This window comes from Carcharodon carcharias, chromosome 7, assembly GCF_017639515.1.
Source record: "Carcharodon carcharias isolate sCarCar2 chromosome 7, sCarCar2.pri, whole genome shotgun sequence".
NCBI lineage: Eukaryota > Metazoa > Chordata > Chondrichthyes > Lamniformes > Lamnidae > Carcharodon > Carcharodon carcharias.
Genome location: NC_054473.1, coordinates 122,100,441 through 122,117,633, shown reverse-complemented (window position 1 = coordinate 122,117,633; position 17,193 = coordinate 122,100,441). Strand labels below are relative to the sequence as shown.

Here is a 17,193-nt window from a genome sequence, read left to right as displayed (position 1 = left end):
GGCAGAATTTTCAGGAAGTTCCCATGTGAAAGAAAAGGAACAAACCACAAATTATCCTGTCAAACAGGATATGCTGCACTCTTTTTTGTGTTCAAATCTCTGCATTAGATTTGCACCCACTCAAGACCCAAGCTTGTTTTTCCAGTAAATGGTTTTGACTCAAGGGCTCCAAGGCATCTAGGCAACAAAACTAAGCTTGTCATACTCAAGTCAATCATTCCTTAACACCCCATTCAAATCAGAAGTGTGCCTACTTGCATACGTTGTGGCAAATGATGGAGTGAACTAGGATATTTCTCCCATTCCCCTCCACCTGTCAGACAGGAACTAAAAGGTACATGAAAAGATATTGTACTTCTACATATAGACATACGCATAGGCGTTGTACAATAGTTACAAGGAACTCAAAACTAGCATGCAACTCTCACTCAGATTATAAGGATGGCAGAGGTGGAAAACTAAAGATTTTAAAGCAGCATAGGGGGTTTGCTTTTGACTAGAGTTAAATGCACACTTAATTGTGGCAAAAATAGATTGCTGGCTGTGCTAGAAATTTTTGTAAACTTGCTTTGTTGTATTGCTTGAATTGGCAGATAGAGGGTTAACTCCCAAGAACGAAGTGTTCACCTCAGACAACTGTCTGGGAATGGTTTCCTCAAACTGCAAGTTCACTTTAACCAGAACAATGGTGACCTGAAGTGATAATCTTTAACCATCCCAGGGACCACAACTTACATGATCAAGCCAGACAGCTTGATCCTCAGGACACTTTTTTACTTAAGAAGTTGTTCTACTCAATCTGTCTACCGTGGCACATGGCCACTCAGGTTACAAGAAGGTCCTGGTCACAGTTCAACCTAGACTAGTGACTTGAACCGACAGTGGTTCTGAAAATCAATGACAAAAGGGCAATGGCTTAACTGGCTACAGCTCTTTATGATTAATACCTGTTAGAACAGATTTAATCTCAGGTTTGTACTAATACTAACTGTCAAAAATTGGTCAAAAAGGACAGTCAGCATTTGTGCAGAGCTCATCATTAAAAACTGATAGGTTAGTTGGTTTTAAAGTTGGTGCCAGCCTGGCTTGGGAAGCATAGTATGAAGTTTAAAGTGAGTGGCCTTTTGTTTAAATTGTTTATGATCGAAAGCAACTTGTGTCTATATTGCGTTATATAGACAAGAGGGCTCAAACCTTCAAACCCTGTTGAACAGGACAGGGTTGACTCATATACCTGTCAACCAAGGGTAACAATTACAGCAGCAAAAGAAAAAAAAGATTAGCAGAGATAGTTATTGAGCTGTTGTTATTCAAACCATTTTGCAAGAACTCTTCTTGCCCCCCTGCCACAACTATATTAATGTAGAAAAGTAAGAAACGTTGGAAGTCAAATAGGGAATCTTTAGTAAAAACAAAATAAATATCTTCAGTAAAAACAAAATAAACAAAGTGCTGGAAAAACTCAGCAGGTCTGGCAGCATCTGCGGAGGGAGAACAGTTAACATTTCAGGTCCAATATGACAGTTCTTTGGAACTGGAGGTAGAAATGTGATAGGTTTTACACTGTTAAAAAAGGAACGGGGGGGGCTCGGGGTGGTGGTAAAAAAGGGGGATCAAAAGAGAAGGTGAGGGATAGGTTAGAGGGCCGGGGGAGTAAATACCAAAAATGCCATGGCACAAGAGGCAAAGGGAGTGTATTAATACTAATGAAGAAAAAAGCTTTGGTTCAGGGTAGGTGTTAATAGCAGAGTAAAAGTCAGCTCTGTCTGAAAGCAAAAAACATGAAAACAAGATACAAACTGGCAATTGGGGGAAAAATTCAAAACAGTCTAAAAGTTGTTGAACTCAATGTTCAGTCCAGAGGGCTGTAAAATGCCTAATCAGAAGATTCTGTTCCTCCAGCTTGCATTGGGTTTCCCTGGAACACTGCAGGAGGCCAAGGACTAAATCGTGAATGTGAGAGCAAGATGGTGAATTGAATTGGCAAGCAACTGAAGGTCAGGTAATGTTTGTGGACTGAATGGAAGTGTTCCACAAAACGGTCACCCAACCTCCGTATTCAAAGGAGTAGCCCTGCCATTTCTGCTACCTCCAGCACAATGCCACCATGAAACACATTTTCCCCTTCCTTCCCCTGTCAGAATTCCAAAGGGACCATTCCCTCTGAGATACCTTGGTCTCCTCCTCTATCACCCCAACACCTCATCCTGTTCCAATGCAATTGCAGGAAATCTAACACCTGCCATTTACCTCCTCTCTCCTCACTATCTAAAATCCCAAAACCTCCTTCAAGGTGAAGCAGTGATTTACTTGCACTTCTTTCAATTTAGTCGGCTGTATTCACTGCTCACAATGCAGTCCCCTCTACACCGGGGAGACCAAACACAGACTGGGTGACCACTTTGCAGAACACCACCACTCAGTAGGCAAGCATGACCCCCGACCTTCCAGTTGCTCATCATTTCAATTCACGATCTTGCTCTCATTCTCACATTTCAGTCCTCGGCCTGCTACAATGTCCTAGGAAAACTAGGCGCAAGTTTGAGGAATAGCACTTAATCTTCCAATTAGGTACTTTAATGCCTTCTGGACTCAAGGTTGAGTTCAACAATTTCAACACCCCCCCCCCCCCCCCCCCAGTACTAGTTTGTATCTTGTTTTCATGTTTTTGCTTTCAAATAGAGCTGACCTTTATTCTGCGAATAACACCTACTCTGGACCAATGCTTTATTTCTTTACTACTATCATTACTACTCCCTTTGCCTTCTGTTTCATGGCATCTTTGGTATTTAATCTCGCCCACCCTCTACCCTTTGCATGAACTTTGATTATGTAACTAATCCAATCAAAAACAGTGCATTACAGCATTGTGTGCATGAAGCAGGTACCCAAGTTCAAAGTGGAGCCTCTGAAAACATACTGTCAGTTCTGCTAGAACCAGAGTTGTCAATGTCGCCCAAGCTCGGACTCCAGGAAACGAGGTCTGGCAATGATACAGCAGCAGCAGTTCTCAGATAGCAGTGCTAGAATTGACTACACTGTCACACAGAGCCAGGCTGAGATCCCCACTGGTGGGCAAGAGGTGCTAAAACTCAATAATAAAATCAGAAGTGAATATATTTGGCAGGATTCTCAGGCATGCCTGCATGGAAGTTGGCCCAGTAGTTATGGTACTAGATTAGCAATCCAGATATTAAGCATTCAAACTCCACTAATGGCAAATTATGAAAATAATTTCAATAGATGTGATGCTGTGAACTGGCACTTGTGAGGGGGCAGCAATGCTGCCAGATGATAAGAACTCAACTTAGTCACTTATGCCATCCCTACCTGATCTGGCCTAAACTTAACACCCATTGAAGTGGCCCACAAAGCTACTCAGTTGTAAAAACTGTTAACCATCTTAGAGGAAACCAAGGGGCAACAGATATGGCCTTGCCAGCACAGCACATATCCTAAGAAAAATTGTTTATACAAAAAGGGTTAGTTTTAATATAATTTGACACTAACCCCAAAATTTCAATTGGGGGTTGACATTAACAAGATAATAACAATTGTTTGCTGCTTTAATTGCCATTACCTAGTTTACAATGCACACTACTGTACATAGTCAGCCTCCATCAACTTCCATTAACTTAATCTACTGACAAAACAGTGGCCATCACTATTTAATCCACATGACCTTCCTGCTGTTTCCAGGAGAGTGACAAAGACCAAATGTTCTCAAACTACAGAAAAAATATGTATATGTCATTGGACAGGTGAGACTACAAGTGGAAACAGGGCTCTGGGCTATATACATAAAAACTTAAAACCCATACAAGCATTAAATACAAAAGCAAGATGATGTTAAATTTTGTACAGAACACTAGTTAGCCCACATATGGATTTATGGAAGCAAGGGATCCTACAGTAGGAATATTACAGTCAAAATGCATACAACAAAAACAAGATAAATGCAAGGTTATCATTATAAAATAGCCTCAAAATGCTTTTTAAATGGAACAGAGGTTAAGGTGGAATCCACTCAAGAACTTTACAACTTCAAAATATTTTACGATAAATTGCAAAAGATTGGTATCACTGGTTGTCAAAATTGGTGACAATAGAATAAATCATTATGAAGAAAAGGTAAGTTAATAGATTTTTTTCCTATACTTACTGACAAACCATGTTCTAATGGCCCAAGGGGCTACTGAGATTGAGGATATATCCTTGCAGAGGAAAAAAAATGCCATTATAGTGAACAACATTTTGTATTTATATAGCACCTTTAATGTAAAAGGCCTGGGTGACAGGGTTTGCCACTGGAGGCCCCTCGGTGGAGGCAGTTGGAGTGACGAGGTGATGTCCTGGACCCTGCCAGATACCACCTTTAATAATATCGGAAGAGGTAAAGGCCAAGGGAGTAAAGCTAAATGAAATCTGGGACTGGAGCTCCATTAGGTGGTGATCCCTTCAAGCATGTTCGAGCAACTCCTACAACTGACTGGGGCCCAGATGTATACATTTTCACCTTTCTTCTCGCTTTTAGCCTATCAGCTCAGGGATTGGCGTATGGTCAGACGCAAGGCAAAACAGCACGTCCTAAAACCACACCTAGGCTATAATACAATAAAACATCCCAGGACACTTCGTAGGGATATTATCAAGCAAAATTTGACACGGAGTCACATGAAGAAGATATTAGGGCCGATGACCAAAAGCTTAGTCAAAGAGGTAGGTTTTAAAGGAACGTCTTAAAAAGGAGAGAAACACAGAGGGGTAGGGAAATCCAGAATTTAGGCAGCTGAATGCACAGTCCCCAATGATGGAACAGTTAAAAACTGGGGTGTGCTCAAGAGGCCAGAATTAGAGCAGCACCGAGATCTGAGTGCTGTGGGGCTGGAGGAGATTAAAGAGACAGGCAATGCCAGTTCATAGGTTCATAAGAAATAGGAGCCATTCAGTAAGATAATGGCTGATCTGATTGTGGCCTTAAAACCATTTTTCTGCCTACACCCCCCAGCCACCACCACTGCTGCCACCGCCACACTCACCATAACCCTTGACTCCCTTTGTAGATCAAAAGTCTGTCTGACTCAACCTTATATTCAGTAACACAGCCTCCACTGCTCCCTGGTGAAGAGACCCTCAAGAAAAAAAAATCCTCCTCATCTCCATCTTAAATGCGGGACCCTTTATTTTTAAACCATGCCCTTTAGTTCTAGACTTCCCCAACATCCTCCCAACGTCCACCCTGTCAAGTCCCCCTCTGAATCTTACATGTTTCAACAAGATCATCTCTCATTCTTTTAAACTCCAATGAGTATAGTAAGGGCCCACCCTGTTCAACCTTTCCTCATAACACCCTTTCCCCCTTCATCCTAGGAATTCCTAGTGAACCTGCTCTGAACTGCTTCCAATACAATTATACCTTCCTTAAGTTGAAAAACTAGCAGCGCCAGAATGGTCCAAACAGCTTCATTCTGTGCTACAGCTGTGAGAAAGCACATCTGTGGCCACTAAGATGCTCACTTTTTTCTATTTTTCAGGCCACAATTATACTGATTTGTTTCAATATGACCAGGAATGCTGGAATAGCTGTTTTCCAGTAGCAATCTCCATTTGTTGTAACCAAGCAGCAATATTTTTCTTTAAAAAAATCAAAACTGATTTTCCAAATGGGAATCCAAACGAAAGCCCCAAATGAGGATTTTTCTGTATTAATGAGGGGCTCAATAAGGGGACATACCAGATGATCAGCAAGATTGCACACACTACTTCAGGTTTAGTCTCACCAAAGCCCTATACAACTATAGCAAGATTTTCTTATTCTTGTACTACAATCCCCTTTCAGTAAAGGCGAACATGCCATTTGCCTTCAGAATTGCTTGCTGTACCTGCATGCTAACTTTCTGCATTCTTTGTACAAGTATACCCAAGTCTCTCTGAAGATCAGCATTCGGAAGTTTCACACCCATATTCTGTTTTCCTATTCTCACTACCAAAGTGAATAAACTCACATTTCCTACATCTACATTTCATTACCCACTCACTTAACCTGTCTATATCTCTTTACAGCCTGCGTCCTCCTCGCAGCTTAAATTCTCATCTAACTTTGTATCCTTGCAAACTTGGAACATTATTCTCAGGCTCTTTGCCCAAGGCATTGATATAAATTTCAAATAGCTGAGGCCCCAGCACTGATCCTTGTGGCACTCCACTTGTCACAGCTTGCCAACTTAAAAATACCCCATTTATCCCTACTCCGTTCCCTTCCAATCAACCAATCCCCTAGCCATGGCAATTTCATGAGTCCTTATCTTGCATTTTAACCTTTTGTGTGGCACCTTACTAAATGCCTACTGGAAATCCAAATATACTATCTCTACTGGTTACCCTTTATCTACCCTAATGGTTAGACCCTCAAAAAAAAATACAAATAATCGTATTTGACAAAGTTTTACTTTTATAAAACTGTGTTGGCTTTGTCTGATCAAATTACAACTTTCTAAGTACATTGTTAAAACTTCCTTAATGATAGATTCAAGCATCTTCCCAATGTCTGATGTTAAGCTAAGTGGCCTGTAGTTCCCCATTTTCTCTCTCCCAAAAAGCAGTTTTACATTTGCTAACTTGCAATGCAATGGGAACATTTTAGAACCTGAGTATTGCTGAAAATAAAACATTTTGTCAAAGCTTCATAGTTTGCCATTGTGAGATTTGAACTCTTGATACTCTTTTGAGTAAACCTGTTTCCATCTGTTTCAGATGAAGTTACATTGTTTCATAGTTTGCCATTGTGAGATTTGAACTCTTGATCTGGGGGTTACAAACCCAGTACCATAACCACTTGGCTATTTAGGCCAAGCCCTTGAACTCTTGATCTTGGGGTTATAAACCCAGTACCATAACCACTTGGCTATTTAGGCCAAGCCTTGTCAAAGCTTCATCTTGCACTCATCAGGACAATCACAAGAATACCAATGTTAGGGGAAGCAACAACTTTACACTATATGAGAAGGTAGTGCTGATTGGTTAACAAGTGCACTCTGATTGGTAGATGCATTGCCTTGGAGAATGCACCAGTTAATGGCTATCACTTATTTTGTTTAGCTGAAACAGGCGCAATGATTGTACATGATCTGTCTGCAAAAAACAGGGCCCTGTGTATTAATATATGCAGCTTCCAGTACACACACACATACGCCACGCTGAGCCCTGCTGACAATCTTAAATTAGTTGTCAGCATAATTTTTTGCACACTGAGGGCTAGTAAGCAAATGTTGTCCAATGCGGAATCACATCTAATGTTGGACACTGTGTTCTGAGTTGTGCAAGCACGGGCTTTGATTCTGCAACTGGACAACATTTGCTTAATAATCTTCAGTGTGCTAAAAATTATGACAACTAATTTAAGATTATCAGTCGGGCTCAGTGTGACACATGTGTGCGCACCGGAAGCTGCATATATTAACACACTGGGCCCTGTTCTTTACAAACAGAAAGAACATGTACACACATTATGCTTGCTTCAGCTAAACAAAGTAAGTGATAGCCATTCGCTGGTTCATTCCTCAGGGCAATGCCTTGACCAGAGTCAAGCTTAAAATTTCAAAATGCTTGGCAGTTAACTGTCAGTCACTGGTGGTGCATTCTCCATGGCAACATCTCTATCAATCAGAGTCCACTTGCCAACCAATCAGCACTCTCCTCATACAGTATAGAGTTGTTGCTTCCCCTGACATTAGTATTCTTCTGATTGTTCTGATGAGTGCAAGACAAAAAGCTTCAACAAAATATTTTTTTTCAGCAGTACTCAAGTTCGGTGCTACCAAGCAACCATTCTAGAATCTAGGGAATTTTAGAAAATGATAACAGTGCATCTGGTAACTCTGTAGCTGCCTCTTATAGAACCCTAGGATGTAGATAATCAGGTCCAAGGAATGTCACCTTTTAGTCCCTTAAGTTTCTCCAATACATTTTCCCCTGCTCATATTAATTATCTCAAGTTTCTCACTCTTATTAGCCCCTTGGCTATCCTGTATTTCTGGTATGCAATTTGAGTCTTCTATTGTAAATTTGGACGGTATTTGTTCAACATCTCTTCCATTTCCTCAATCCCTATGACATCTTCTACCGCTACCACTGAAGGGATCATCATTCATTTTAGCTGCTTTCCTTTTAATATACTTGCAAAACCTTTTACAAACTGTTCTGATATTCATGGCCAGTTTACTCTCATTCCATTGTTTCCTGTTTTATCCGCTTTTTGGTCACCCTTTGCTCTTTTCTAAAACTCTGTCAATCCTCAGGCTTACAAATATTCTTCACAACATTATAAGAACTAAATTTTAAAAAGAGGCTATCTTTAACATCCCTAGTAGGCCACTGATGGATCTTTCTTGCTGAGCTTTTGTTTGTTAACAACATATTTTCATTGAACATTTTGAATCATTTCTTTAAATGCTTCCCACTATTTATTTATCACTCACCCCACAATATCTCACACTGCGGATTGTTAAGGTTTTCTGAAATCATAACTTTGCCCTGTGCCACAGCTGCAATTATACCATACAATTTATTCAACTAAAAATAAATTGAAAAACAATTATATTCATTCCACTTCATCGACATTTGTCATTGCAGCCCCTGCTAAAGGGGTAGGCATTTTCATAACAGAGTTTAGTCTCCATCTCAAAAACTGGTACAACCCAGGTAACTGCACTTGGTATCAAGCCAACCAATCCAAGTTTGCATGACATGCTGCAGCCTATATTACAACCATCAACCCCATCAAAAGAAATAAAATTTAAGTTGTTAAAAACTCCATTCACACCATACACTGCAGTACTTAGCTAGGGAAACACTTAAGAACATGAAATGTTCTTTTTTTAAAGACACTTTCTTCAGGGTTTGGGCAACAATTCCATTTGTTCATGAGACACACAAGGTGACAGTATAAATCACAACAGCAGCTGTAAAAATTAGAGTGAGCAGCTCTACCCTGTAAGTAAACAAGAAGTTGTCCAGACTTCCCAGTGAAGGAACCTGTCCCTTTCAACCACTGTCAGGGACACCAGGAGATTCCCATTAGGATAAGGAAGCTTCCTCCAACAGCTGCCGGCGAGGCCTGGTTGCCTCGTTCCTCCTGTTGCAGGGAGAGGCTCAGCTTCCTGGCGCATCCCCCGACTCCTGCTCCTCTCGCTCAGGGGCCTGCGCTCTTCGGGCAGCCCCTTCACTCCAGGCCGTACATCAGGCCCTTTCCGAGCGGCGAAAGAGAGAGATCCCCCCGCACCCCAAAACAAACCATGCAGGAGGGGGTCGATGCGGCGGCACTCACCCGCACTCCGGATCCTTCTCCAGCTATCGGATCAGGCCAAGCCGGGTCTCAACTCACCCCCTCCGCCGCCCCGGCCGCGGACAATCTCCGGCTTACAAACTGCCCACAGCTCTCCGTCAGTCAGCCCTCCTCACTGACTGACACCCGGGATAGCCAATCACACCCACGGAGAGCTCTGATTGACAAACCCAGAGACCAATCAACGCCGTCGCTCTGGGTGACTGTCAGAGTGCCAGAGCGTGGGCGAGTCACAGAGCGACAGCAGTTGCCCGCTCCTGTCGCAGTGGGGCGCAGTTGCAGAATAGGGAACCTACCACTCGCCAACCTCCCGCAGCGTTGCTCGCAGATAAAACATCTAGCTCATTTTCGTGTTTGATATTTGTGATTTCTTGCAGGCAACGCAAAGGGTAACTAAACAGATGTCAGCTCGGAACTTGCGCATTCTAACGCAGGAACACTCCCCATATCTGCATAACCAAACCCTTCAGTCGAAGATAAAATCAGAAAATTCTGCAAATACTCAGCAGCTCTGTCAGCATATGTGGAGAGAGAAAAAGAGTTAACGTTTCAGGCTGTGACCTTTCACCAAAATTTAGGGAATGATGAAAGGTCACGACCTGAAATATTAATTCTGTTTCAGAGAACCAGTGATATCATACACACATCTGAAGTTAAAGTTCCACAGCATGTGATGGAATCCCAAATGGTGGGTCCCTGCCCCCACCCCACATTTTAACCAAACCACTCCATGTAGGTCACCAGTGAAAATTCAGCCAGATTCTTTGCTCTAGGATCTCATTAGTATCACCAGGATTATTATCCTAGTAAATCACATGGATTGGTCGCTGATCAATTCTGTTACAGGGGAGAAAAAAAGATTCAATATTAGTGGAGTCAGCAAGTTTTGGCAAGTTGCCAAAATTGTGACCTGACAATGGTGCAATGAGGGAAAGAAGTCATCTAGGACCTAAGTGAAAAGGACAAGCAACTGTGTGCGGTCTTAACCAATCAGACTGTAAAATAAAGAGTATTATTTGAATGGGTGAATTAACGACCAAATCTTGTACAGAAAGAAAAATAAAAGAGTGGGAAAAGATTGGATTAAAAGAGAAATAAAAAAACAGAAAAGTAAAAGCAGAAGTTCAAATTTAAAATGTTACTTTTTAAAATCTCCAACAGCAATGAATACCTGAAGGAATAAGAATCTGCACTTATGACAGTTAATTTTCAGAGCCAAAGAGATTGGCAGACAGTAATTAACATTTAATGTATAGTTAGAAGTCTATTTACACTTGAAATTACAAGGTTTAACTTACTGTAGTGAATTTAGTTTATATCTATTGCGCAAGTACAGCAATATCATACCATTGTATGATAAAGCAAAAAGAGAAAGTAACAGTGGAGCAGCATATCACAGCAGCTTTTTGATGTTTTCATTTAACTGCCCAACTTCCCCTTGCCAAAGTTGCTGTACCATTTGCACATCAGTAACTGCATTCCATTAGTTTCACATTACCTTGACAGCAAACCCTGGCCTAGCGTTATTCCAAAAATGACAATCTGTGTTATCCTGAAGTGAAAGAGCAGGTTATAACTGAGTAATCATTCAAATAACTTTATGGTTCACATTGGTTTGTGTAGTTTGTGATTAAAGGATCTGATATATAGCACTCAACTGGAAATTAAATCACCAATTGTTTTTCTATTTTTGTGCTGAACTCACAACTGCAGTGACAATGGCAGAAGATTTATTTTCAATCTGTAACCTTAAAGTAAAATGAATGAAGTAGGGATTCTTGAAAAGGAAAGCTGGTCAGACCATTCATTTTTGAAACTGACAATAAAACTGCATCATAACTGTGTTACTCATGTCATGGTACACAAATGCATAGGTATTAGAAGATATGATTAAAAGAAGCATAATCCAGCCAATCTTGCTCTTCTCATTGTTTAGATTAATCCTCCTTTTATCATTTCCATCTCCATCCTACTTTGGCATTCCTTTTGAATTACTCTACTCGCTGTGAAATCAGGAACCTGTGTGCTTCAGATTCAGATAGAGTTCGAAGGCAGCTTATAATACTGTCCTGACGCTGTTGCCAAAAGGACACTCCTTTTTGGTTGGTGCATGTCAGACTATGAACTGAACTCACACAACAATGTAAGGTGAACTACAAGACAAAATATCAGATTACCATCGGTGAATAGAACACAAAGAAATAGAGACACATTGTCTATTATCAGCAGCTCTTAAAGGGTTTCCTGATTGGTTTAAACCTCATTTTACTAAGGTGTAGAAATGCTGGAGCAAAACCAAGATAATACTTTCCAGGATTCAACTTCAGGGGTCCTGCTGTAGGAAATTCTGAACAGAGTATTAGACTGACATTTTCCTTCTTGGAGCAGAGTGCATCCTGCTTTGATGAGTAGCACAGGGGTTACCTGCAGGAGGTGACAGAAAGAGTGAACCATTCCTCATTTGTGACCAGATTCTTGGAACAGGTGTAAGAAGACATTAACTGGAATCCTAAGAGTAGCTAACCTTTTGCTGTGTCACCTTAAAATCTATCTTAGGAGCATTTTCCTGTAAACTGGTGGGAGCATTGCAGAATGAACATCACCCTGGAACCTGTGCATCTAAACACATGGGTGTGCCCATGTTGTAGCACATCACTCAGTATTTTTGTTGTGTCAATGCTTTTGCCCTATTGCCCTATGATGCCAATGGAATTGGAATAGATGCTATTGTCATTTTGCTCCCCAACATAAGTTAAATTTTAACCCGAGTGTGTTTACTAAAGACTTTTCCAGCAGATGATATATTAGAGTCACACATTTTTCAGTATTGATGAAATACTGCTGTCAACTCAATGCCAAGAGAGCCCTCACTAACACCTACCCAACACCACCCCATTCCAATGAGCATAGTCCTTTAACAGGTCATTGACATCCTGGGGGTTACCATTGACCAGAAACTGAACTGGACTAGCCATATAAATACTATGGCTACAAGAGCAGGCCAGAGGCTAAGAATCCTGCAGCAAGTAACTCACCTCCTGATTCCCCAAAGCCTGTCCACCATCCTACAAGGCACAAGTCAGGAGTGTGAAGTGTAATGGAATATTCTCCATTTGAATGGATGAGTGCAGCTCCAACAACACTCAAGAAGTTCAACACAATCCAAAACAAAGCAGCCCACTTGATTGGCACCCCATCCACAAATATTCACTCCCTCCACCACCAGCGCACAGTAGCTGCAATGTGTACCATCTACAAGATGCACTGTAGGAATTCAGCAAGACTCCTCAGACCACACCTTCCAAACCCACAACCAGTACCATCCAGAAGGACAAGAACTGCAGAAAGAAGGGAACACCACAACCTGGAAGCTTCCCTCCAGGTCACTCACCATCCTGACTTGGAATTATATCGCCATTCCTTCACTGTCACTGGGTCATAATCCCTTCCTAACAGAACTTTCTCAAAGGCATTTAGGGTTGGGCAATAACTGCTGGCTCAGCCAGCCAAGCCCACATCCCATGAATGAATTTTTAAAAATGGAAGACGTTAATTAAATATTTGCAGGTTAATGAATTAACAACTTATATTAATTATCAAAGCAATTAAAAAGATTAAAAAACAAACAAAAGAAATGAAAAGATACCAAGAAAGGACAAAAATCAAAAATTAGAATGAGAAAGTGCACCTTGGGTAGAGTTCCCTCCCATGACAAGCCTCACTAGAATCATCACGATCCTAAGGCTGGGTCTGCAGGCACTAAACTCACAACCTGGTTTATTTTATAGACAACAGACTAAATAAAAGATACACAGCAGCTGAGGGCTCAGGAGGCATTCCAACCTAGCAAAGGTTAACAACTGAAAAGCAGCCCTTGGCATAGTGACTCAACATCTCGTTATACTGATAGTGCCGTGACAAACTGGCTTGTCAAAACTTCAGCTGCAGAAGTTTCCAACTTTCCATCATTTGCATAGCAGAAGATTAAAGCTAAAGTTGCTGGATATGTATTTGGATTACCTGATTGATTAGATCACAAAGATGGTTCAGAAGGATTATTTTTTAACCTGAATTTTCAACTGCCATGCAAAGGTAAGGGGCTTACCTTGATTAGCATGGACAGGAACCAATCAGGGTGGGGGAATGCAGTAAATCAAACGAATCTTTCAGCTAGGTTTAAACCACCTGAAAAAACAAACTGAAATCCTCTTTGACCTTTAAACACAGATAAAGCAAACACATTCTTGATAAGATTATTGTTTCTTAACTGTCAAAGGAAGCCACAGTTGCTGTTAACCACAAACACTGTCCATCTGCAAACAGTGCATAATGAAAAAAAGAACAGCTGTTGGTTAATACTTTAAATGTGAGCCTGCCTGAAATAAAGTTTTGAGATTTCAGTCTCCATTTTCTTTGTAAATTTCTGGGAAAAGAAAGCTCACAATTCCTCATAGGGTGAGCTTGAGACATATTTCTGCTTTAATTCAGAAACCTACTGATGAATGCTGAGCATTTTTGGCAACTGCACACGTTCAAAATGCACAAATATAGTTGTTAATCCTCCATATATTCTATGGGGAAATGTTCAGTCAAAGTTCAGGCTTTAAGGACGAATGAGTCTTAAAGTGAAAGCTAATTAAGGCATTAAAAGATAGAAGAGAGGTAAATTTATTGAGACTATTGTCAAATTGATAACTTTTTAAAAATGTATATGTATTTTAAGACCAAAGTTTGGAGAGCTTTCTGTTACTGAGAAAAGATGGCAGATTTGCATTTCAAAAAAATGTTTTGAGTAGTTTGAGTGATTCACTTTTTAAACTTTTAATTATTATTGGTAGGTTTTACCAAATGGTCATTCAGGATCATGTGTTTTCATACATCATTAATAGTTTTTTCAGGAACAGTTTTCTAGCTGCCTTCCATTGTATTGATGGATTGAGCATGCTACATATTGGAAGAATCCAATTAAGGAAATTGGCCAACTTAAAAATGTTTGCATGTGAAGTATTACTCAAAAATCATGCCACAGAAAGTAAAGTTAATGTGTATATGCCATATGCAACAACTCAACTGTATTACAGATGGAAGCTGGATATTATGTATATTTGTGGAGAGTACGTTCATTACCTAAAACTCTGGTATCAAAAAAACAATGGCCAAATTAAATTAAGGTATGTCTTTGGAATTCTCTTCCACGGAGACCAGTGGAGGCTGGGTCATTGAATATATGCAAGGCTGAGTTAGACAGATTTTTATTGACAAGGGAGTCAAGTGTTATTCCAAACAGGCAGAAAGGCCACAATCAGATCAGCCATGATCTTACTGGGCAGTGGAGCCGGCACGATGGGCCAAATGGCCTACTCCTGCTCCTATTTCTTATGATCTTATAACATTTCTGAAATGTTAACTCTGTTTCTCTCTGCATTTCACCTCTGTTTTTAGTATATTTTCTACATAATAGGCACCATGCTGCAGAAAGTAATTCACTGGTTTACAGCACTAAGAATCTCTATTCGATCTTTATGTTCCTGCAATACCACAATTTGCCACAGTCGAATTAAAAATGCTTATATACAGTGCAGTTGCACCATCCGGTGGTAGAAAAGGACTATTGCAGGACTACATAGTGATGCAAATTTTGGGGAAGTAACGAAGGGAACGAATATGAAGGGAACAAAATGAGCAGAGATAGACTTGAAAAAAGACTTGGGGCTTCTAGCAGGTTTGTCATCATTAATGCTGAGATAACATGGAAAAGCAATTTTAAAAAACAAGTGTAGAATATTGGTATACAAGGCCAAAACTAAAAAGATTTGCCTTTACATAACACCTTTCACAATAGGATGTCTCAAAGCAGTTTACAGCTAATGAAGTACTTTTGAAGTGTAGACACTGTTGCAACGAAGGAAGCACAGTGAACTCTCGCGAGCAGTAATGTGAAAATGGATAAATAATCAATTTTTGAGATGTTGTTTAATGGATAAATATTGGCCAGGACACTGCAGAGAACTTCCCCTGCTCTTCTTCAAAATTATATCACCATATCTTTCTCTGTACCTGAGGTACAGGTAGGGCCTCTCATCCAAGAGAAAGGACTTCTAACAGCATAGTGCTCTCTCAGTACTGCACTGGAGTATCAGCTTAGATTTTTGTCAAGTGCTGAAATGGGATTTGAACACACAACCATTTAACTCAGAGGCAAAAATGATACCAACTGAACCACAGCTGGCACATTTAGACTGACAGCAAGAGCTAGCACTTAAATAATGTTCAGGTAGCAACTGGTGGCCATTAAATAGGAAGCAGCCACTGGTGCCTTCAATGTGCAGTGTTCAACAATGTTCTCCATTTCTCAAAGGATAAGAAACACTGGATGGATGGGTTTTAGGACATCCCCATTCTGTCTCTATGACTAAGGAGTGCCTCAGGCTGGAATCCTGAGCATCTGTTTGCTGCTCCATATTCGCCACCTCCAGCTGTAAGAAAAATCTGCACTCAGCTTTGGCACAATGAAGGAGTGGGTGCAGAAATGGGCAATGCAAACTCTTCTGCCACCAGCATAACTAAGTTTTAATGGGCTTAATATTGATTTTAAAAACTTCAGACCTTAACCATACTTCCCATTTTCTTTCTGGCCACAGATGGTGATAAATGCAGGATGGGTGTGCCAGTGTTTCTGGAGATGGGGGAGGTTATATTTGGGATGGGTTCCCTTTGGATACTTGGCTGACAAGGGTGTCCGACCTGACATAGAAACATAAAAACTAGGAGCAGGAGTAGGCCATTCGGCCCTTCAAGCCTCCTCCGCATTCATTATGATCATGGCTGATCATCCAACTCATTAGCCTGCTCCTGCTTTTTCCTCATATCCTTTGATCCCTTTCGCCCCAAGAGCTTTTTCTGACTCCTTCTTGAAAACATCCCTCCCCTGACCCTCCCCACCCACCTCCCTTGTCTGTCCCATTGCTGTCTGAGTAAATTGAGTAAATTAGAGGCTCAAATACAACTTAGAGGTTATAACATGGTGTCCATTACTGAGATATGGCTGCAAGCTGGTCATGATTAAGAATTAAATATTCCAGGTTATAAGATCTTTATAAAGGATCAGGAAACTGGAAGAGGAAGAGGGGTGGTCTTATTAATTAAAGATATTGCTAAAACACTATTAAGAGAGGACATAGGTGAAGGAAAGCAATCAGCGGAGACTCTGTGGTGAGAACGGAGGAATGAGGGAGGACTCAAAATCATAGGGGGAGTTGTCTGCAGGCCTCCTGTTAGCAGCAATCTTGTGGTAGAAAATATTAATTTGGAGATTATAGTGGCATAAAGCAAAAGCAGACTTGCTTGAATGGGAGATTTTATTTTTCTTAGTTTGGAAATATCAGATTAGCTCAAGTCAGAAAGGTAGTGAATTTCTTGAGTTCATTCAGAATAATTCTCTAAAACCAACAAGAGGGCAGAACACAGTAGATTTAGTAATGAGCCAGATTTAGTTAATAAGCTAACAGTAAGAGAACATTGTGAAGAGAAAGTGGCCAAAACAAGATCAAATTCAAAGTTAGATTTAAAAAGGAGAAACTTAACACAGTTAATTCTTCATTTTAGTAACACTAACTTTAATAGAATGAGACAGAGACTGACAGAAACAAACTGGTCAAAATTATCATTTCACTTCGTCTTGGGACCACTGTGACTGGGCAAGCGGCAGTTCTTCGGTGTCTGAAAGTAGGAACTCAGAAGGGGGGGATTTAGGGCAAGGGAAGGCAGTTTGGATGGGAAGCAGGAGATCCTCTGCAGCTCGCTCAACATTTTAGATAGCAGGATGAGGGTGAGCTGGACCTTCAGAAGAG

General features: G+C 40.7%; 1 protein-coding gene across 5 annotated transcripts in view; it reads right to left on the bottom strand.

The window, feature by feature from the left end:
* mbtps1 (membrane-bound transcription factor peptidase, site 1) overlaps window positions 1-9,458 on the bottom strand; it is a 160,434-nt gene extending 150,976 nt beyond the window's left edge. The window contains exon 1 of one of the 5 annotated variants that reach the window (XM_041191447.1): window positions 9,326-9,458. The gene's annotated coding sequence lies outside the window, so the exon portion shown is untranslated. The other 4 variants (XM_041191449.1, XM_041191448.1, XM_041191450.1 and 1 more) reach the window with 4 other exon arrangements.
* Between the last annotated feature and the right edge of the window lie 7,735 nt (window positions 9,459-17,193).